This window comes from Ailuropoda melanoleuca, chromosome 14 (genome assembly GCF_002007445.2).
Source record: "Ailuropoda melanoleuca isolate Jingjing chromosome 14, ASM200744v2, whole genome shotgun sequence".
Classification (NCBI taxonomy): Eukaryota; Metazoa; Chordata; class Mammalia; order Carnivora; family Ursidae; genus Ailuropoda; species Ailuropoda melanoleuca.
In genome coordinates, this window is record NC_048231.1 from 50,109,677 (window position 1) to 50,132,370 (window position 22,694).

Consider the following 22,694-nt stretch of genomic DNA (forward strand, 5'->3'; position numbering starts at 1 on the left):
GAGATGTCTTGAAATAGGTCTTAGCCATAGTAAATGATTGCTCTGGACTGAATGTTTATGTGCCCCAAAGTTCATACATTGAAGCCTAATCTATACTGTGATGGCCTTTGGAGGCAGAGCTTTGGGGAGGTGATTAAGTCATAATGGTGGAGCACTCATGATTAGGGTTAGCGCCCTTATAAGCAGAGACATGAGATTACTTTCTCTCCCCAGCAAGTGAGGACACCAGGAGAAGGTGGCCATCAGCAAACCAGGAAGAGAGGCCTCACCCGACACAGATCTGCAGCACCTTGATCTGAGACTTCAAGCCTCCAGAATTGTGAGGACCAGTGGTTGTTGTTCAAGCCCCCGGTCTACGCTACTTTCATTACAGAGCTAGAACTAAGACAATGATCAGTAAATATCAGTGGCTGTCATTGTCATATCTCCCCAGATTTTATGCCCCTGAAGGATACAGAAAGGTAGTCCTTCAAGTTAAAAAGTTAAAGTTAAAATTTTATAATACCTATGAGTTGTGGGGAAAATGGGGAAAAAGCAAGAAATTTGGAACAGAGGAGCCTTCTTGAGATTCTGAGATCATACTATGGGGCATCCACCAGGGCATGATACTGCTCTGTATTGGTACTGGTGATTTTCCAATTTACTTAAAATTTCGCTCCAGAGAGACCGATGTAATAACTGACTCCATGAATGGTCCATTATTGTGTTTTAAGTTAACAGTCTTTTCAAAACACAGAGGCTACTTATTACTTCATATCTCTATCATATGATCTGCTCGCCTGTGGGTCGTCGAGTTTGACCCTCATTTGTGTCCTGCCTTCAGAGTCATAGAAAGCAGGGAGCTTAGGTGCAAAAAGGGCCTTAGTGATGAGGATGGGGCGAGGAGGCAGGGAGGGGAAGAGAAGGGCAGGCAGTGGCCGAGCATGAAGTGCTAGAGGAACCACTCTCCTCTTACCATTTTTAGACGGAATCTTGGCCAACTTGTACTGTGTGTGTGCTCTTTATAGTGAAGGAGATGATTTTAGGTGGTACACAGGTAAGCATTTTAAAGTTTCATACATGCCGATGGTCAGGTCCCAAAAGATCATCAGAACAAATGTTGAGCAAGCAAAGGTGTTTACTAGACTTACTGCAAAAGAAGAGAGCACCGCTCTGGCCGTTTTAGTTGTGAGTCAGGAGATAGAGCTCAAGGAAGAATATTTATAGGGTTTTGAGGTCTGAGCTCAAGTGGTCAAAGATGGGTCTGTGGAGGCAGAGAATGGACCAGGGCAGGCCTTGAGATGGGAGGACACAGCAAGGGAAGTATCTACAGGAGTAAACCACTATCTAATGTTTTCTCAGGTGGGCACACCGTTTTCCTGAATACAATCATTTGCAGAAATTTCCTGAAGCAAACGGTAAAGTTATTTATTGGTGTATGATCTTATTTTCCTGGGCAAGGATTTCCTGGAACAAATGGTTGTTTTATGTTGACACAGATGGACTCAGTTCTCATAATTATGTGTTTAGTTAATGTGTATTTGATAATATATAATTGGCACACAAATCATTAATCTTGAAAGTGATATTATTTAGGACAACACAGAAGTAAATTAAGTTTAAAGATAAAAGCTGAGTTGATCAAAGAAACACAATTAATAGTGTAGGTGATAATCAGCCATGACAAAAATTGTAAGTATAGTATATGAAAGACTGAGGTGTGAAACACACTGTTCAATACTGGGAGAATGTCCTGCTGGAGTCTAGACTGGAGAACAGTCCTCTTACTGGAAAGGTGTGTAACCTACAGTTGAATCGTCAGAGAGAGCCAGGGGAGGAGCCAGGGGATTGGCAGAGTTGGTTGGTTGCCCGGCCTGGGAGGGCCTGGGAGGGGCCCCCACCTCCAGTCCCAGGGTTTAGTGTCTTCTCTGTTGTGCAAATGAACTGAGAACTAGAAAAGTCCCTCTGTCTGGAAACTCTGACTTACTGGCGGGCCTACTTGGGGCTCGAGCTTTCAAACAGGAAGTAGCAGCTGCTGTTGGAAGATCCGACGTCAGGCAGATGGATTCCCCAACAGTGGCACCTGCCCTTGTGGTCACCCAGATACCAACTGCATAGTGTAGCAAAGAGGCGCTGAGACTCAGTGAAGGACAACCCAACCAGAATTCCTCGGTGATGGATGTTTCAGACCAACTGAAAAGGACAGAAGCAAGAGGTAAGGGCAGCTTCCGGTTTTCTAGAAACCAGAGTCTTAACTTCTGTGGTAGGGCTGGTGTAGGGGAAGGAGGACAAGTCCCAGGCAATTCAGGCCAAAGTTAGCATAATTTTAAAGAGAGGAATCTGGGACCAGAGAGAGAAGGGCCTTTCTTGGGTAGAAAGCCCAGAGACCAGGGAAGAATCCTGTATGATCTGTAGTCCTCAGTTGGCTGCTGAGACAAAATAAAGCATGGTCCTGGGTCAGGGGGATGATGGTGGTGGGAGGGGAACAGGCAGAAGGAGGCAGTTCCTTTATGTTGCTGAGAATCTCACCCCTGTGTTCATCAGTGACGTGACTTGAATCATCCTGGGACCTAACTCCAAGGAGTTCCCCAGGACATTCTACTCAAACCAAAGTGGATGGGGCTCACCCTACAGTAAAACCAAGGGGACTGGGAAAAGAGCCATTCTGAAAGTAACCCTATTACCTTTTCTCAAAGACAAGGGCCAGTTACCACCAGTATTCTGCAAATCAAAAATTCCTAATAAATTTTTGTGATGGCTGCAATTTTGCTCACTGCTTTGTTACCTCCTGTCAGCTTCCCTGACCAGTGTTACATGGTGGTTGGAGTTTGGTTTCAGTAACACCAGACTCCCCCAGGCAACTCACCAGCAGCAGGTGACCTAAAAAATTAACAACCATTCAAAAGATGAAACAAAGCAAAAAGCAGATCATGGCCTTACCAGCACCAAAAAAAAAAAAAAAAAAAAAAAAAAAAAAAAAAAAAAAAAAAAAAAAAAAGCAAAACAAAAACAAACAAACAAACAAAAACCATCCAAACAATAAAGTGGAAGACTCACCAAGATGTGGACATTTGAATGTTTACTATTATTCCTCAAGAAACAAACAACGAGAAAAGGAGAACGTCAGCAGATTTTTCCAGCAAGCCGAGATCCTGGGAATGCCTGCACGGAAGATGAGAGCAGCTATTAGGCTTCTATTTTTTGCCTGGATTTTACTGTTTGAGTAATATGAGTTGAAAGAAGGAATATCAATTAATACATAGGGAAAATCCCAACCAAAGAAATCTAAAACATATAGTAAAAGTTTTTGTTTGTTTGTTTGTTTTTCCCCTTTTCTGTTCATTTTGGATGCTGGTCCTAAACTTCCAAGTGTGATTTAAAAGGAAATTTTATGCCCTTCTTACTTATTTCTAGGATGAAGGAGGATGCCATTTTTGTTTTCTTATGCGACTTTCTTTGAAAATGTGCAGTATCAAGTTCCTCAAAAAATTTAAAAAAATTTTTTTAAAGATTTTATTTATTTATTTGAGAGAGAGCCTGACCGGGTGGGAGGGACAGAGGCAGAGGGAGAAGCAGACTCCCCGCTGATCAGGGAGCCCAACACAGTACTCGATCCCAGGACCCTGAGACCATGACCTGAGCAGAAGGCAGACGCTTCGCCGACTGAGCCACCCCAGTGCCACAAGAGGACACTTTTAAAGATGCTTGAGCAAAAAGAAAATTTTTACCCTCGAAAGGAAAAAAAATTGTTCCACCCCTCGATACCCAAGTCACCGCACACAAGAAGTTTACCCAACCTGAGCCTGCTGTTTTTGCATTTGTGCCTATGTCCTGGTGGTGTTACAAGACCAAGGGACAGGGTATATGCAGAATGCTTGGGACAGTGTCAGGACTTATTACATATTTGCTGTTAGCTACTGTTCTTTATGAACTTGAAGCGGGGTTTTGTTTGGAGATTCCTGCTTGTCTTGGGCCCGTTGGGAGAGGAAGGTGGGCTGAAGAGGAGGTGGGGCCAGGGTGAGGGCACAGAGGCAAAGCTCCACCGTCTTTGGGAAAATTAACTGTAAGTTGCTCATGTCATCTATATTCCTGGTTAGAAAGAAAGAAAGAAAGAAAGAAAGAAAGAAAGAAAGAAAGAAAGAAAGAAAAGAAAGAAAGAAAGAAAGAAACCACAATAATAACAAAAAACCCAACAAAAACAACAAACCTCTAGGAACTGAAGGCAAAAGGAGGAAGGAGGAGGAGGAAGATACTGAGGGAAACTAGTGAGAGATGCTGATTTTGCAACCCTGGGCCTACAGGGGAAGCTTCCATCGATGGCTTATTTAAGCCAATGCTGTTCAAAGGAAGAAAACTCCACAGATAAAAACAGAAAAATAGGAAGAATTCAGGGACATGGGAAAGCCGCACAGCCATGGGATGGAGGGGGATGTGCAAATGAAGGGATAGTCCATGAAGAGGGATAGGTTTTAAAAAGTATGTAGATATACCCAGTTACAATTTTCTGAAACATTACACCCACCTTGACAATACTTAGAAGAGAAATGGCATAATTTGAATATATTGTTTGGTAAAGTTCTAAAGAGACTTAAATTCAGTATAAAAAGTATACAAAACACAACAAAATAATTTTAAATTACTTTAAAATTGTTTTAATTGATTTAGCGTTGTTTTAGTTGATTCCTGGGCTCTCATTTTTGATAAATAAATGCTCCCTCATTTTGCTGTTACCTTTCAAGGCAGTGACTGATACATTTACATATAATCACAATTAAAACAAAAACACAAGAACTCCTTGGGTGGTGGGACGCCTGGGTGGCTCAGTCGGTTAAGTGTCTGACTCTTGATTTTGGCTCAGGTCATGACCTCTGGGCCGTGAGATCAAACCCCGAGTCAGGCTCCACGCTCAGCGGGGAGCCTGCTTGAGATTCTCTCACTCTCCCTATACCACTTCCCAGCACTCTCTCTCTGTCTTTAAAATAAATTATTAAATCTTAAAAAAAAAAAAAAAAAAGAACTCCGTGGGTGGGATATGACGCTGGGTATGCCACCCTACTGGGACTGTGTCACAGGGTAAAAGAATTTTCATCTGGCTCTCTCCGGTCTAGTCCTCCTTTATGACCCTGTAATGCCCTACACTTCTCCAGATGTGACCTGAAACCCACTGTATTTTAAGTACCTGCTGATTTGCTTTTCTCTCCCTTGGACTTGAAAAGGCAGATGATAAGTATTTGGTCACTTAGAGCAAAGACCTGCAGGAGGAGCGGGGGCAAGCCCTTTGAATCTTTGCAGAGGGAATAACAGAGCAAGTGCCCTGGCCGGAAAGGGCTGGACATGTTTCAGGAGCAGGCGTGGGGTGAGGGGATGCAGAGTGATAGGAGTGAGGTGGTTAGAGCTGGGGAAGATCTCAGTTGGAGAGGTTAAATGGGGCTTGCAGATTGGGTAGGACCTGGCAGGTCTGTAAGAACTTGGCCTTTTATTCTGAATGAGTTGGGAGTCTAGGGGGGGTGGTTTGAGCAAAAGAGCAATATGATCTGGCTTTTCAAGTTGAAAGGATCCTTCTGGCTGCTAGACTGAGAATCAGCATGAGAAAGCAAAGACTAAAGTAGCAAGGACAGTGAGCAGGCTATTGTAGCAATCCAGGCAAGAAACCCTGGCAGCTTCACCCAGGGAGAGTGTGCTTATGTCAGGCTCTGGATTCACTGAGCAGGCTGTGAATTTGGAGAGTGAGAGGAGGCGAGCACCACCCCAAGGCCAGTGGTCTGCGTGGCTAGAGGATGGAATTGTGTTCTAGGGGGCAGAAGGGAGCAGGTGCACTGTGTGGGTGCCCAGGAGTTTAGTTATGGACATATTAAATTTGAGTTCCTTATTAGACACAACTTTTTTTTTATGTTGAATTCTCCATCCAAATTGGAGAGTGGTGGTGGTGTTTTTTTTTTTTTCTTTCACAATTACAGTCTATCAGGAACTGAAAGTTTTCATAACAGTCTGGCAGGAACTGAAACCATGGTGGAGGGGAGGGGAGGGTTTGAGTGTTTTGTTTAAATATAAGGAGACAGGGGCACCTGGCTGGCTCAGTTGGAAGAGCATAGTGACTCCTGATTTTGAGGTCGTGAGTGTGAGCCCCATATGTGGCATAGAGGTTACTTAAAATTTAAAAAAAAATAAGGAGACAGATTTACAACCACAATCCCATTTTTCTTTAGTGATGAATACAACATTTGAGGCAGTCTTCAACAGCTGGCCCAGGGCTATTAGTGCTCAGTGTTGTGAATTTTTGGGTTAAGGTATTTCTGAAGGAAAGTTTGGAATTCTAAAATGTATATGGGGCTCTGTCTGGAGAGGCAGTCTGCCCTGGGCCCTGAACATCCCCAAGTCATCCTGCCGAGTACGTCTGACTGGTAGATTGCCGCTTCTCCTAATGCAGAGCAGTTTCTCTAGTTAGTCACTGTGAGTAGGTCACGGCAGAGGGGGAATGGTTTGTCTGTTCTGGCTCAAGGGCTGGGGACTTGATCCTGTGTTCCTCTCCTTCAAGGCAACCCACTGCATGTTCAGGTGTCATGTGGGACCATGGTGTAATCCCTGTGTTACATCCAGGCAAGGGAACTAAAGCAAAGGTGCTAGTGTTGCTTGCTCTGTTGTTAGTAATGAAGTCCTTTGTTTCTGACCCAGGAGTCTTGTGTCTTCTGCCAGCATCCAGGAAACAGGAACAAGGTAACTTGCTAGTGTAGAAGTTGGCTAAAATTTCGGAGCCTTCGCATTCCTTGATGGGCCTCATCTCCCTCAAAGGAGTTGTCTGAAGCCCAGCTGGGATGGAGAGGTAGCTTGAGTGAAACACAGAGACGATCAGGGCAAGTGGCCTAGGCCCAGCAGGGAAGGACTCTATTTCCTCCTGTGGACTGTGCTTCTGGATTAAGTACTTGATGGGGCAGAAATGAAGAACACTGATTACATGGAGTAGAAGGGCTTAAGCTAATTTTCAATTTGTTTACACTCCTTTACTTACCATATAGTAAATGGGAGTCCTTTCTATAATTTCTTAGGATGTGTAAAGGATGTGGACAGGCAGAAAGGTCATTTTTAGGATAAAGGCCAGATCCTGGCTGCTGAAAATAAAGGAAATCATGGTCCACTTTTGCTTAGGGATGGACAGGTAGTCAGGCCACAAAAAATGCAGCACCTTTATTTTTACAACAAGAATCCATTTACATTTATTTTTAAGAAACTCAAGACTGGCTAAGCCCCTGGGATGTTGAACCTTCCCCATTCACATCCATTGTCCTGGAGACCTCCTCCCTCCATTTGGAACTGAACCAGCCAGCAGATACCCATAGCAAGTGCAGCGCTGGGGTGGGGGAGCAGGTACAAAGACCTAGAAGAATCATTGACTGTCTAAAGAAATAGCAGAGGGGGGCATCATTTCAGCAAATGTCAGCTTTTCAGAAATGTATAGCGCTAATTTAGTAATGCACCGACTTTATGCAGTATGGGAAATCTAATCTTTATACTATGTGCTGTGTAATCCCTCTTCCTTCTATCGAAGCTCATCTTTTGGAAGTTGACATCAATGATGAAAAAGGGAGGGAAATTATGATGGTCTGGAAGCAGACCATCTGGAACCATCAACACAACATCTGTGTGCACAGATGAATCGATATGGTAGGAATAGGTTTGAGTTAGGTCCAGTGAAATTTCATATTTTTACCAGTGATTTTCTCAGTGGTTCATCCAGTGTTCCCCTCTAGCTACCCCAGCCCTTCTGGCTGGCCAAAACCTGTTCTTAGAGTTTAGAAGGAGAGGATTAGAAAGGGACACTGTAACAAAGGATACTTAAATAAGCTCGCGCTGATCTGCTTAGGCCGCTCATGTTTTTGCCCTAAGAAAGTAAGAAATACTTGAATCCATTGCTTGTCTTTGCCCTTCTGAACTATGCTGCCATGCCAAATAGACGAGAAAGCGGGAAGATGATGGAATTCAGAGATGCCAGAACCCGCTTTGATAAGAAGTAGGAAGCTCTGACTCCTATACACATATGGTCATTTCGTTTTACATAGTATGTTGGCTGAATGCAAAAAATACCCCTTTATCTTCTCCCATGCGAAATAGTCTACCTCATCTCAATTTGCAAAATTTCTTGTTTACTTCTTTCACTCGGTATTCCAGGTCTTTGTATAAAAGGACAGACATAATGTCCCAAACTGAAATCCAGATCACTGATGTCCAAATTAGATTCTAGTCATTTCCATCCCTTTTGCCATCATGTCATACAATAAAAAAATACATTAATTGGAAACAGTCTCAGAATTAGTTCTCCTGAAATAGAGTTGAATTAATGGAAGTTTCTGCATCATTTAAAAAATGAAGAACATGAATACAAATGCTTGTTGTGTCTACAGCAGGGATTTTGTGGGTAATCACTATCTGCCTGAATCCAAAGATAGAGGGATAATTACTTGCTTCCCTGGGGAATGGTCTGTTGAAAAAAACACTTTCGGTTTTGTTGTGGAGAAATAGCATTAGGGTAAGAAAGGAAAAAAAATAGCACTTTTCAAGTGTTCTGGGAAGGATGGACTGATGGCTTGAGGAAAGAAGCATTTGTACTGGGGAGTTTGAGTAGAGGGATGTTCTTTCAGATTCTGAGCCTTTTCTGTGGGTTCTAGACCTTTTCCAGGTTCCGGGCTTGGGTAAGCCAACCGGTCTCTTTTTCAGGAAACGTGAAATCATGGACAGCGGAGCATTAGCTTTCCACCAGGAGGGCTCTACGTCTGTTATCCGATACCAGCCACGTGTGACTACTGAGCGCTCTCAGTGGGGCCAGCTTGAATTGGACTGTGTTGTAAATGTGAAAGACACACCAGATCCCGAAGACTGAACGATCTTGTTAATTTTTACAATGCTGACATGTCAAAGTGATAATATTTTGGATATATTGGATTAAATAAAATAGAATATTAAAATTGACTTCACCTGTCTCTTTTTTCTTTTAAAAATGTGACCACTATAAAATTTGAAGTTAGATGTGTTTCTTTTGGAAAGCACTGCTTTAGAAATTTAGAACAATAGAGTAACTGCATGTCAGAAAGGGAGAAGGAACATGGAAAGAAAAAGACAAGTGTGTTGGCTTTTCTTCCTCCTCTAGGTCTTGAGGAATTTAGTGAAGGAAAATGGTTTTTTTTACCCTCTCAGAATTTTAGAGCTAAGGCCATTAGAAATTATCTAATCCAGTATTTCTCAAACTAGAGAACCTAGGGTTCTTTGAATGTAATCTATAGCTGCAGAGATGTCTGCAGACCCCCCCTTGAGAAGCAATGATAGAATCCAAGAAACCTATTTTATAGATTTAGGAAACCAAGGCTCCAGGCATCTGGCTAGTTAGTGAAGACGTAACACCGGAAGCCAGGTCCCCTCTAGCCAGTCTACTCTCTGGTATCCTATGGAAATGTTTTGTTTTTTAACAAGAAGAAGTAATTTCTACTCTTTTATCTCCAAAAATATGTCAGGAGACATGGAAAAGTGATACATGTCTCTACAGCAAAGGAAAGTATATCAGGATAGACTTGAGGATATCTAGAAAAGTTCAAATTCAGGTCACTTCCTTTCACTCAACTGCTATGATATTTCCATATTTCCCTTTTTGTCCCCAGTATTCTTAAAATTCTCATTTGGGCTTTATATTCTATTTTCTGGCACCCTGATGAGGCTTTTATAAAACTCATTTTGGTATCTTCCTCTCTGGATCCACACATGATCTGCGGTGATTATATTTCCTTTACAGAATCCTCTCTTCTTCAAATCCAGAAGTTTTCTCTTCAAAATATATACCCCTTACCTGCTCCAAGGAGGTGTTGGACTGCTGTCAGTAAAACACATGTCATGTATCAACAGTGTTTTATGGCTTCTCTGCTGTTAAGGCAGCTGGGATGTTGGCCCCAGACAGTACCCTCCGATAAACTTCTCAGAACTTCTTTTCACAGTACCACAGTGTAGCCCTACAACATAAGCCATCCCTGGAATGTACCAGTGACCTGTCCTGACTTCCTATGCCTTTTCTCTTGCTTGGTGTAGACGACGCTGGAGTGGTATCTATCTGGCGGCCTCTGCCATGCATTCCCTCATTGAAGAAAGTGTAGCCTTTCATTCAAGTTCTTGGCACCTGGGGCAGTTGTGAAATTGGCCTCAATGATTACAATAAAAAGTTCTCCACTTCTCCTCTTCGTCCACTCTGCTTTAGAATGATCAAATATAATTAGAACTGTTGGTAGTCTTTAAGAGAATCTAGACAACCCACCAGCACTTTCTCTCTGCATCTACTATTAAAAGAAAATTTAGGTTTTGGAACCTTTGTGATTACTTTCCAGAAGAAAGTTGTTATGAGGAAATCATCCAAAGAATTGACTCATGCCGGTGAGTAAGTGTTTCTGTTCACTTGGTGATGACTAACAGCATTCTTCTGGCTGTTAAGTGTAATGATTTCAATTATTATATTGTGTAACCAAAAGATGGCAGTGCTCACTCTTCCTGTTTTCTGTGTTAGGACAAAATGGAAAGGTCATCGTGTTCTTACTTCCATTTTTCCTTTACTCATCACAAAGTGAAAATAGTGAGTAAAAGTTACATAAGCAAATAAATGAAATATATTCTGAGCCTCTTTAGTATAACACTAATAACTTGCTAAGGACAATTCCATGGCAACAAGAATATAGCATTTCCTTTTATTTACTTGATTTACTTCTCCGACATTGGACAGTTGCTTCTATTTATGAATATTTAAAGCAATATCTCCAGCAAACCTCCAAGATACCTTCCAAAAGACAAAGAAGAGGTAGATTTCCCTGGTAGTTGGTAGTTCATGTCTATATGTGCCAAGGGAATATTAACTAAGATAAGGTTCAGTAATAGTAATAGTGCATTTGTTGGTGGTTGCGTTTCCCCAAATTATTGCCTTATTAACCCCATCCCATCTTTTCTTAGGCATCAATTTATCCTTCAAATTCCAGTGATTTTTTTCTTTCATAACTTTTCTTTCTTGTAAGTTATGCCCCTTAACAATTAGACCAAAGATTTGGTCATTTAGAGTATTACACCTAGACTAGGTGTGTTTAAATAGGAAACCATACAGTCTGGAATAGCCAATAAATAATTTAACTCTTACTGGCACTGAATTCCTCCAAAAATAATGATTTCAACTCATCTTATTCATTGATGAATTTGGTGGCTACATGCAGAGCAAATTTGTGGACATCTGTGTTGATAGATTGTGTGTTGTAGCCAGAACTGAACTCACAGACCTTGCTAGGCACTGTGATTGGGAACAAGTTACTCAACTTTGTGCAAGTTTCATCGTACGGGAAAATGGTGATGAAATGCCCAATTTGCTGAGTCATTGTGAGAATAAGGTAAAACAATCAATATATGTGGAAGTAGCTACACTGTGCCTGGCAAACTGTACTCAGTCAACCTAAGCCTTCTTCCTTCCTATTAAGAAAACATACACTTATATCCATCACTATTGTTAGTTGGCCAGTAAAAAAAAAAATAAAGAATAGAACTATACTTGTAAAAATGTTCTATTCTTTTGGGAAGAAATACTTAATTGATTTCCACATTCCATAGGAATTATTGTTTAAATCATTCATTTAGTAATTCCTTTGGTTGTAACTAACATTTATCGAGTGCAGGGCCTTCCTAAGTGTCTATGTGGATTGATTCCTTTAATCTTCATAGTCCCTGTGACAAGATACTATCATCCCCATTTCATGCAGAAGTGGACAAACAGAGCTGTTAAGTAACTTGTCCAAGACCACACAGCTAACAAGATGGAAACCCTAGCATTCAATCCCAGGAAGTGTGTCTCTAGAATCTAGGTTCATAATCATTGTGCTATTCCACACCTCGATTTATCCTGGTTAAAAAAAAGAGGGTCAGTACCTTGAAAGGGAATCTTCTTCTTTTTCTCCTCCTCCTCCACTTCTTCTTCTTCTGTTCTTTAAGTAAAGAAAAAATTCATTGTGGTAAGAACACTTAAGGTGAGATCTTCCCTCTTAACAAATTTTTAATTGTATGATATAGTACTGTTACTCTAAGTACAATGTTGTTCAGCAGATCTTAGAACTTACTCATCTCGCTCAACCAAAACTCTGTGCCCGTTGATTAACAACTCCCCATTTTTCATTTCCTCCAGCCCTTGGAAACCATCATTTTACTCTTAGAATGATTCTATGAATTTGACAATTTTAGGTTTCTCATGTAAGTGGAATCATGCAGCATTTGTCTTTCTGTGACTGGCTTATTTCACTTAGCATAATGTCCTCAAGGTTCATTGTGTTGTCACACACTACAGAATTTCTTTATTTTTTAAGGCTGAATAATGTTCCATCATATGACTATACTACATTTTCTTTATTAATTCATCTGTGGATGGATATTTAAATTGTTTATACATCTTGACTATTGTGAAGAGTGCCTCAATAAACACGAGAGTCCTAATGTCTTTTCAAGCTCCTGATTTCAATTCTTTTAAATAATTGTCCAGAAATAGGATGGCTAGGTCAGATGGTATTTCTACATTAACTTTTTGAGGAACCTCCCTATTGTCTTCCGTAGCAGCTGCACCATTTTGCATTGCCACCAACAGCGTACAAGGCTCTCAGTTTCTTCACATCCTCATCAAAACTTACTGTCTTTCTTTGTCTTTTGGTAGTACCACCCTGACAGGTGTAAGGTGGGGGAAGGGGTATTATCATACCCTGTAATCCCAGCCCAAAGGCAATGTGGCTGGCTGCTGAGTCAAAGGGTCCCTAGCACTAAAATAAATACCATCAGCAAGGAGTACATAGAACTTTGGGTGGGCCCCAAACGAGAGTTGTTCCGTTGAGCTGAGTAGGCAGCCTTGAAAATAAAAAGAAATGTGCTTTGCTTACTGGCCAGGGCAGCTCTCTCCTCTTGTACTTTCTGATCCCTTCATCTTCCTCTCCCTGGCTTTCAGCTGCTTTAAGGAAAGAAATGATTACAGGCAGGGCTAAGTTCTCCCTGTCCCCAAGGAAAACAGACGTCACATACAGCCATCCAAGTATTCTGGGGAACTTGGGTGGTGGAGTGGAGAGTGCCTCAAACTTCTATGGCTGTGTTGAATATAGGCACCCAAGTGACCGTCATATCTTTAGGGAGAAGGGCGCTCGGATTTGACTGATGGGATCTGGGGAGGGATCTCACCAGGAAAAGGAGGCCAACATGAGCTTGTGGGTGAGGACTTTGGGTCAAGTCAGCACACTGTTGTTGCACGTACATTTGAATGTATAGGAGGACCTGATGTGTTATAGACTGGCACTTCCCTAGCCTGTAAGTGCCATAGGGGAGCCTCCCGATCTGGATGAGCCATTGGGGAAGAAGTGCTGGTGAGGCAAAATTCCCCCATTTGGCGCCAGTGGTGAGTCAGGATTTAGTACAAGTGCCTCTACCCTTTGATGTTCACTAAAGAGATGATATCCTGTTGTGACAAGTTAGCGGTCTCAGTCTCAGTGACCCAGACTTCCGTGTTATCACACCTCTCTCTGCAGGAGTGTCTGATAAACCCCAACAACATTCTGCTTCCCCCAAAAAGTTTTTTTGGGACTATGTGAGTAGATGTGTGGTGATCAGTCCTTCCAGCGATCAAGGAAAAATTGCTATCCATCGGGCCTCCAGGCACCAAAAAGGAGGCCAGTGTGTTGGAGACAGTACATGTTGGTACTCTGATTGTCTGTTTGGTCCTCTGGCTGTGGGAGGCAGAGTTCTAAGATGGCCCACGACCTTCTCCTGGTTTTACTCCCACCATTATGTTATGTTACGTGGCAAAGATTTTGTAGATGTAATAAAGGTTAATAGTCACTTGCTTTTAACCTAGCGAGATTATCTGGGTGCACCTCACCTTGTGTGAGCCCTTTAAAACCCCGAGTTTTCATCAGTTGGTAGCTAGAAGAGGAAGTCAGAAAGAAAAGAAGCAGGAGAAGGATTCGGCGCCATTTGTTGGCCTGGAAAACAAAAAGGGGCCATGTACAAGGATAGGAGATTGGCTCCAGGACAGAGAGTGACCCCCTGGTCAACAGCCAGCAAGCAAATGAGGACTTCTGTCCTACAACTGAACAAACTGAAGATAAGTGTCTAGAATGGCTGTTATCTTGAATTCACCATGTGAGACCCTAAGCAAAGGACTTAGTCAAGCTCACGCAACCTGCTGATCTACGGAACAGTGAGCTAATAAATGGGTGTTGTTTTAAACCACGGGGTTGGTGATAATTTTTTGTCCAGCACCTTTTTTTTTTTTAGATTTCATTATATAAAATTAATTTTTAAAATAAAAACACTGGCACTTAGTTTTAAGTTAACTAATTTATGAAACCATTTTCTTTTGTGGAATACACACTGGCATTAAAACAGAGTACAGAAGTGTAATGGGTATCTATACAAATTAGTTCTGATTGCTGTATTCACCCAAATTTTGTGCCTACACATGTGAAATAAAATTAAATTTCTCGAACATTTTATATGCAGCATTTTTTAAAAAGTGCACTGTTTTTCACTGTTATGGTCTTCATAAAGGATTTGGCTTAAAGCTTAAGAAAAACCCAGGTACTAGGATAACTTTGCTGTATTTTTTAACAGTATTTGTATACAAAACAATTTGAGTCAGCATGCAAACAACTTCCCTTTTTTTCACATATGTGTATTTAGGGAAAATTCTACCCATTTTTGCAAAAATAAAATCCCAACACAAATACTGCAAGAAGCAATGTTAAAAAGACCAATGTGAGTGGTGCATAAAAATCACATCTTTATTTATTATTAATTGAAATTCCCCTTCATGTAGTAGGCACAGGGAGGTCCAGGCCTTGGGGTTCAAGCTCCAGAAGAATACCTTTAAGCAATTTTTTACAACTTCAGCATTAAGCTCTGAAGTGTTTGACAAAAGTCTGGAATTATTTCTGCAGCAACTTTCAGGGAGCGCAGGTGTCCTTGCTGGAGACGGAAGATTTTCAGTGCTCCTGCATACTCTCATAAGCCAAAATTACCCGCAGCTGCCAGGTAGAGTTTGTTTTCTAGGTGCTAGGAAACCGGGGGCCCTGGAGGCGCTACAATCCAAATGACCTCCTTTGAGTTGCAGGTCTCTGTGTTTGCCAATTCAAATTTCTGGCAAAAAGAGGCAAAGGAAGGTGGACCTTCAAGGGCCATAACAGCTCCACTGCTCCCTGCAGGGTCAGCTGAGGCCTCTCTTGGGAATGAATTGCAATTGAACTTCTCCCTCTGCTCCATTCTGCCTCCCCTTTCCTCTTACAGGTGGTGTTCCCCAACAAAGCCCTGCATCAAAGTCTCTGGCCCAGAGTGTTTTGCAATGGAAGGTAGGAGGGAGGAGAGGTGGGGCAGGGGATATTTGACCTTTGTCATCAAGTGTATGTAACTGTAGGGGCTAAGCCCCTAGCTACTATTCTTCACTACTTCCATTCTCCAAAAACTGGCTTTAGTTTCAATAATTGCGAGCAATGCCTTTAAATTTAGAATGGGAATGGGTCACGCCTGGGTGGTTCAGTTGGTGAAGCGGCTGTCTCAGGGTCAGGTCATGATCCCAGGGTCCTGGGAGCAAGTCCTCTGTCGGGCTCCCTGGTCCACTGGGAGTCTGCTTCTCCCTCTGCCCCTCCTCCCACTTGTTCTCTTAACCTCTCTCTCTCTCTCTCAAATAAGTAAAATTAAAAAATAAAAATAAAAATGGGAATGGGTCTCAGCCCAGGATAGTATTTTAAGGTACAAAAGGGCTTCCTCCAAGTCCAATGGCAGTTTTTGGTTTATCACATGATCAAACACTACCTTCTACAAGGCAGGGCTAGGAGGTGGAGAACTGAGCTAACTTGGATTTTGTTGAGTAAGAGAGTTGATTGTGGGATGGAAAGGAACAGGAAGAGGGTCCTTACTGAGGTTCCAAGAAATTGAAATCAATGTTCTGGAAACATTTTGGAAAAACTTCAGTGGGGGAGGTGAAAGAGAACAGAGTAGCAATGTGGTTGCTATCCTTCACATTGGCAGCTGGTCTGGGGAGACACTTCCTTTCAAAACTATCTAGTGATCTGGTTGCTATGGTAGCAGTAGTAATACTCACTGCAGACTCCACATAAAAAATACTTCTCTGACTTTCATTCTTTCTTTTTTTAAAAATATTTTGAAATATGCTTTGGAAGTAAAATATTCAGGGCTGGTGGCCTTCCTTTGGTATGTAGTAAGGCAAAGCTCTTTCCTTTATATGTATATAATGCCAATACTTTAATACTTGTAATTTGTGTAGAATTTTATGTATGTATGTATGTATATATGTATTTTAAAGTTTATTTATTTAAGTCGTCTCTACACCCAGTGTGGGGCTTGAACTCCCAACTGAGATCAAGAGCTGCGTATTCTTCCAACTAAGCCAGCCAGGCACACTTTCATAGAATTTTAAAAAGAGGGTTTCATGTAGTTGTGGCCACACAGTGAGGTGAAAATGACTATGTCACAGATACTGAACAGGTCCTTAGCTGTCTAGAGAAATGGTAGAATCGGATTTCTTTTTGACTTCAATCCAAAGAAAGTAATTTTTTTAAAGGTTTTATTTATTTTTGAGAGAGAGTGAATGAAAGAGAGAGAGCACGAGCTGGGAGGAAGGGGCAGTGGGAGAGAAAGAAGCAGACTCCCTGCTGAGCAGGGAGCCTGATGCGGGGCTCGATCCCAGGACCCTGGGATCATGACCTGAGCTGAAGGTAGATGTTTAACCAACTGAGCCATCCAGGTGCCCCGAAAGTAATTTGTTTATTAAAGTGTTACATGTCTTATTTCTCCTTTTATCATTAGCCAATTTTAAGTAAGTGAATTTTTGTTAAGTACTTTGCTTAAATAAATCACTTCAAGTCAGAAAGTGAAAGAAATTGAAATGATTATAAATTAGAACAATTTGAAATCTGGTTCTTGTTTGGATAGGCAGGTTCATGGGTAAGGATGTTTTGAAAAGTTTTCTTGTAGGGAGTAATAATAGTTATAATTACCATTTACTGAGCACTTACTCAGTTCCAGGTGCTTTGCTAAGCACTTTCATGCATAATTTTGTTTAATTCTCAAGTTAACTTTATGAGATAGGTGTTAGGTCCTCATTTTACAGATGCAAATTTGGCATATATAATATCTTTGCGGGGGTGATGCGAAATGTTTATGTAATAGAATATCTATCTACTTTGTATCCACTCTGGGTTTGGGTTCAGCTTCTCTGGTGAGGAGGTAACCCACAGAGGTGTGACATTTTAAGCAACAGGTCTTTGAGGAGGAACAATGTGTTTAGGAATCAGATTCATGTTTTTTTTTTTAATTTTTTTTTTCAGATTTTATTTATTTGACAGAGATAGAGACAGCCAGTGAGAGAGGGAACACAAGCAGGGGGAGTGGGAGAGGAAGAAGCAGGCTCATAGCGGAGGAGCCTGATGTGGGGCTCGATCCCATTATGCCGGGATCACGCCCTGAGCTGAAGGCAGATGCCCAACCACTGTGCCACCCAGGCGCCCCCCCCTTTTTTTTAAAAACATAGCTATGCCAGATGCTTATTTCTCTGAAATGGAGCTTGAAGCAAATGTAGTTCAGCATTTTTCAGGACCCACAATGCATGAGGCATTGGTGGTACAACCAAATCTTGAGACCGGTGCTTTAAGTGACTTGTTCTGGATCTTCAAAGGCCTGTTTCTTCTTCCTCCTCCTCCTCCTCCTCCTCCTTCTTCTTCTTCACAGCTTTATTGAACTATAAACTCACACACCATACAAATCATCCATTTAAAATGTATAATCAAATGATTTTTAGCATATTCAGAGATGTGGTAGCCATCACCACAGTCAATTTTGAACACTTTAGCACCTGAAAAAGAATCTCATACCTTTTAGCTATCACCCTTCTACCGACCCATCTAGCCCAGCTGGAAGCTACCATGAATCTACTTTGCGTCTCCATAGATTTGCCTGATCTGGACATTTCACATAAATGGAATTATATAGTAAGTGGTCTCTTCTGACTGGCTTCCTTGACTTACCATGATGTCTTCAAGGTTCGTCCATGTTGTAGCGTGTGTTAGAATCATTTTCCTTTTTATGGCCAAATAATATGCATATTCAACCTTTGTTTCATTCATACTTCCCGTGGTTGGACATTTGGGTTGTTTGCACCTTTTGGATATAATGAATAATGCTGTTCTAAACACTCGTGTACAAGTTCTTGTTCTCATTTTCCTCATTTTTCATTTTTTATTTTTAAAAAAGAAGAAAAACAAAACAAGGTGGCTTATAAGTGTTTTTTTCCTTGTGGATTTAATAGTTCTTGATTAAAAAAAAAAGTTCTCCAGTCCTATTTTCAGAGACAAGTAGGTCTGAATTGTTTTCTTCTTTAATCTTGTAGCTGGGAGAACTCAGAGGGGCTGGGGAGAGATTGTTAGGATCTGCTCATTAGTCCTGATCTTTAGAATAATTCTTTTTTTTTTTTAAAGATTTTATTTATTTATTTGAGAAAGAGAGAGAGAGAGCTAGAGAGCACAAGCGGGGTGAAGGGCAGAGAGAGAAGCAAACTCCCAGCTGAACAGGGAGCCTGATGTGGGACTCAATCCCTGGACCCTGGGATCATGACCTGAGCCGGAGGCACATTCTTAACCGACTGAGCCACCCAGGCACCCCAAATCTTTAGAATAATTCTTAAATTGAATAGAATATTTGAACACAAAGCCTCTAGGCAGTGAAACAATTAAATATCCAAACTGTGGGAGTCTAAAACCTAATCTAGTTGGTAATATAGGGAAGGAAAAATATCTTTCCTCTTCCCTGCTTAAGTTCTCAGCTGGGTCTCCGTAACAAAAGACAGATTAACAAGAGAAAAGCTTACAAGTTTATTTAATATAAGTTTATGAAACCTAGAAATCTTCATAAGGAAATGAAGACCTCAAAGAAATGGTTAGACTTGAGCATTTTTATGCTGGTTTGATGAAGAGGAGGACATCATGGGAAAATATGACAGGGTAAAGAATCTGAGCTAAGGGTAGTAAACTGGGGGAAACTTAGCAAGGCATTCCTTCAGATTTCTCTGAGTCTCTCTGTCTTGGGAGGTAAGAATGCTCCTCTCCTCTGGGAATAGGGAAGACACTTTCTTTTCTTTTCTTTTTTTAATAAAGATTTTATTTATTTATTTGTCAGAGAGAGCGAGTGAGAGCAAGCACAAACAAGCACAAGCAGGGGGAGCAGCAGGCAGAGGGAGAAGCAGGCTCCCCACTGAGCAAGGAGCCCAATACTGGACTAGATCCCAATGACCTGAGCCAAAGGCAGACACTTAACCGACTGAGCCACCCAGGTGCCCACGTGAGGGTATGACGTGCTTCAGAGGAAGGTCAGAAAGTCTTTCCTGTACCTGCAATTTCTCAAATCCTTTCAGCTTGAGATATTAAATATGACAAGATACCATTTTGGGGGGTGGTGTGTCCTCAACCCTGAAAATGGTTAAGAGGAAAAAAATACCTGTTGGAAAATTATTTATGACCATGCACTATCCAATTTTATTACTATCACCAGAAGCTGTCCTATCAGATTTAGCTCCTGAATAGAATTAATTATACATGTTTTATTCTGAGTGTTTTCCTGTTCAAAATTTGGTACTGAGATTTTTCCTGTGTAATTTGGAACAAAAAGCCAAGAACACTTGGATGTATGTAAATTTTGCTTCTGAGTGCTTTGAAGTGTATCCCAACCTGTTTTCTGTCTGTAATATTTTGTTATTAACCTTTCTAATTTGGTATAAACAACAATACAACAATGCAAAAATTATATTGATGCTGAAATTTACTAAGTAAAACCTGCAAAAATGGCACCTGAGTACTGTTGCTATGGGGACAGGATGTAGGAGAGGAATGAATGTAGCTTGCAATACTAGAAAGACAGTAAGTGAATGCTCTTCAGAAAACTTGTGATTCAAATATCTTTTTTTATTTTTTAAAGATTTTATTTATTTATTTATTTGACAGAGAGAGCATAAGCAGGGGGAGCAGCAGGCAGAGGGAGAGGGAGAAGTAGGCTCCCCACCGAGCAGACAGCCCGACATGGGGCTTGATCCCAGGGCTTTGGGATCATGACCTGAGCTGAAGGCAGATGCTTAATGGACTGAGCAACCCAGGAGCCCCAAAATATCTTTTTTTAAAAAGATTTATTTATTTTTGAGAGAGAGAGAGAGAGTGCAAGCAGGGAGGGGGAGAAGGAGGGGGAGAATTTGGTTCTTTTTATTATTGATTTATATCCTATTGCATGGATATACACAATATGTTTATTTAGCTGTCGGTGAACATTTGAGTTGTATTCTATTTAGGGCTATTATGGGTAAAGCTGCTACGAATGTTACTGTACAGCTCTTTGGACATAGGTTTTCATTTCTCTTGGAGAAAATGCTTTGAAGTGGAATAGCTGGGTCACATGGTAATTGTATGTTTGCCTTTATAAAAAAAACGACCAAGCTGTTTCACAAAGGTTATACTATTTTACATATTCACCAGCGATGTATGAGAGTTTTAGTTGCCTCATAACCTCCTCAACACTTGGTATTTTCAAGCTTCTAATTAAGACATACCTAGGGGTGCTCCTGTGGTTTCAATCTGCATTCCCTGAGGACCAATGACATTGAGCACCACTTCCTGTGCTCACTCAACATCTGTGTATCTTCTTTGGTGAAGTGTTCATTTAAATCCCTTACCCACTTTATTTTTTTTTTTTTACGGATTTTATTTATTTATTTGACAGAGAGACAGCCAGCAGATAGGGAACACACGCAGGGGAAGTGGGAGAGAAAGAAGCAGGCTTCCAGCGGAGGAGCCCGATGTGGGGCTCGATCCCATAACGCCGGGATCACGCCCTGAGCTGAAGGCAGACGCTCAACCGCTGTGCCACCCAGGCGCCCCGAGGGACACTAGTTTTTAAAGCGGTAATATATTTATCAAGTTATTTGCTAATCCTCCAAAACATCACAAAAATGATAAATTGAATGCATTTTCTTTTGTCACTTCCTAACATCAAAAAGGGATAATTATACTGTCCGTGATTACAATTTGATGACAACTGCATCTGCTCATTTACTTTGGGCAGTCAGTCATAATAAAATTCTGCAAAGTTATTAAAGAGAAATAATGAAAAATTCCTGGAACTCTAACTAATAAGGTAAATAAAACACTGTAAAGGGATATACTAAACATTTTTAAGTACTTATTTGTTTCTGTTTTTACCATGCATATCTCCACTGCCCACATGCCTTCTTTAGGGTTCTCAGCTGATTTATTTATTTTTAAAAATCACTGCAGTAAATAAATTCTTTGGTCCAAAAAATTTGAAATTCAAGATTATAAACTAAGTCCACTGATTTCCTACTTAAGATGAAGCACTCTTAAAAAAAAATCATTAAAACATTTATAATTAAATGTGAAATACTGCTTCGTAAAAACACTCAGAATTCTCTTATTCCAATGTCTTTAATCAGGGAGCAAGAAATTTTCTGTAAAGGGTTAGATAGTAAGTATTTTAGGCTTTGCAGAACAACAGGAAAAACTGAGGATATTATATAATACTTACATAACAAGACAGAGAACGTATTTCCATAATGCGGAAAAATCTGCAGCAAACCTAATCTCTAAAGCCATTCACTGCTTGGTAATAGCGGTTGAAAGTGGTTCTTCTGATTCAGAAAAATTTCAGTCTATATCCTAAGCTCAAAAATTGCAATAAAATCTTGCCACCTCTAAGTCATCAAACTGCTGTATAGTAGTGCAAATCAGGATACTGATCTATTTCTGAAAAAATTTTGTGGAACTGATGATAGGTTCATGTTTATACAGCGACACCACAGCCTCTGCCTAAAAAATACAGGATACATCAACATCATCAAAATCAACATCACAATAGTCCCAACTCACAGGAAAGCAACAGTCAGAAAAATCAGAAAACTTTAAATGGGATATCTCATCACAGAGGAATTTCTTCACAAAAATAAAAATGGAAATGAGATTTTAAGTTTCCGAATGACTCATTTGTTAACTAAGCAAGGAAAGCCATTGACTGATGGTGAGTTAATGAAACCATGTTTGATTGTAGCAGCCAAAATGAGTACAGAGAAAATAAACCTGTTTAGGATTATAATCGTTTTGGTGTGAACACTTGCTTAAGGAATAGAGGATATTGGGAAAAACATCTTTTTAAAAAAGGAAAATGATTCCAAATGGTTTTCCTTGACAACAGCTGGGATTGAAAATGTTCAGTTTTGGTTGTTTGTTTGAGGAATTAATGGCAAGTGTAAAGTGACAAAAGAGGGTGCCTGACTGGCTCAGTCAGCAGAGCACACAACTTTTTTTTTTTTTTTAAGATTTGTGTATTTATTTGAAAGAAAGAGAGAGTACAAGCAGGGGGAGGCACAGAGGGAGAGAGAGAGAGAGAGAGAGAGAGAATCCTCCACCATTTCCTGGATAAGCTAGAAACCCCAGGTGGGACTCCATCCCAGGACCCTGAGATCATGACCTGAGCCAAAATCAAGAGTCTGATGCTTAACTGACTGAACCACCCAAGCACCCTGAGCAACTTTTGAACTTGGGGTTGTGAGTCCCAGCCCCACATTGGGCATAGAGCCTACTTAAAAAAAATTAAATTAATTAAAAAAACAGTAAAGTGAC

The 22,694-nt window shown here is 40.9% G+C and overlaps 2 long non-coding RNA genes across 3 annotated transcripts; both read left to right on the forward strand.

Moving 5' to 3' along the window:
• Nucleotides 1–1,892: 1,892 nt before the first annotated feature.
• Nucleotides 1,893–8,940, forward strand: LOC117796055. The gene is made up of 2 exons (XR_004620397.1): nt 1,893–2,194; nt 8,689–8,940. It is a non-coding gene; the product is annotated as an uncharacterized LOC117796055 (long non-coding RNA).
• A 6,258-nt stretch (nt 8,941–15,198) lies between these two features.
• LOC117796102 lies at nt 15,199–22,035 on the forward strand. Of its 2 annotated transcripts, none has more exons than XR_004620466.1 (3): nt 15,199–15,353; nt 20,782–20,962; nt 21,867–22,035. It is a non-coding gene; the product is annotated as an uncharacterized LOC117796102 (long non-coding RNA). The 2 variants fall into 2 exon arrangements; XR_004620467.1 differs by lacking the exon at nt 15,199–15,353 and adding an exon at nt 18,576–19,384.
• Nucleotides 22,036–22,694: the final 659 nt, after the last annotated feature.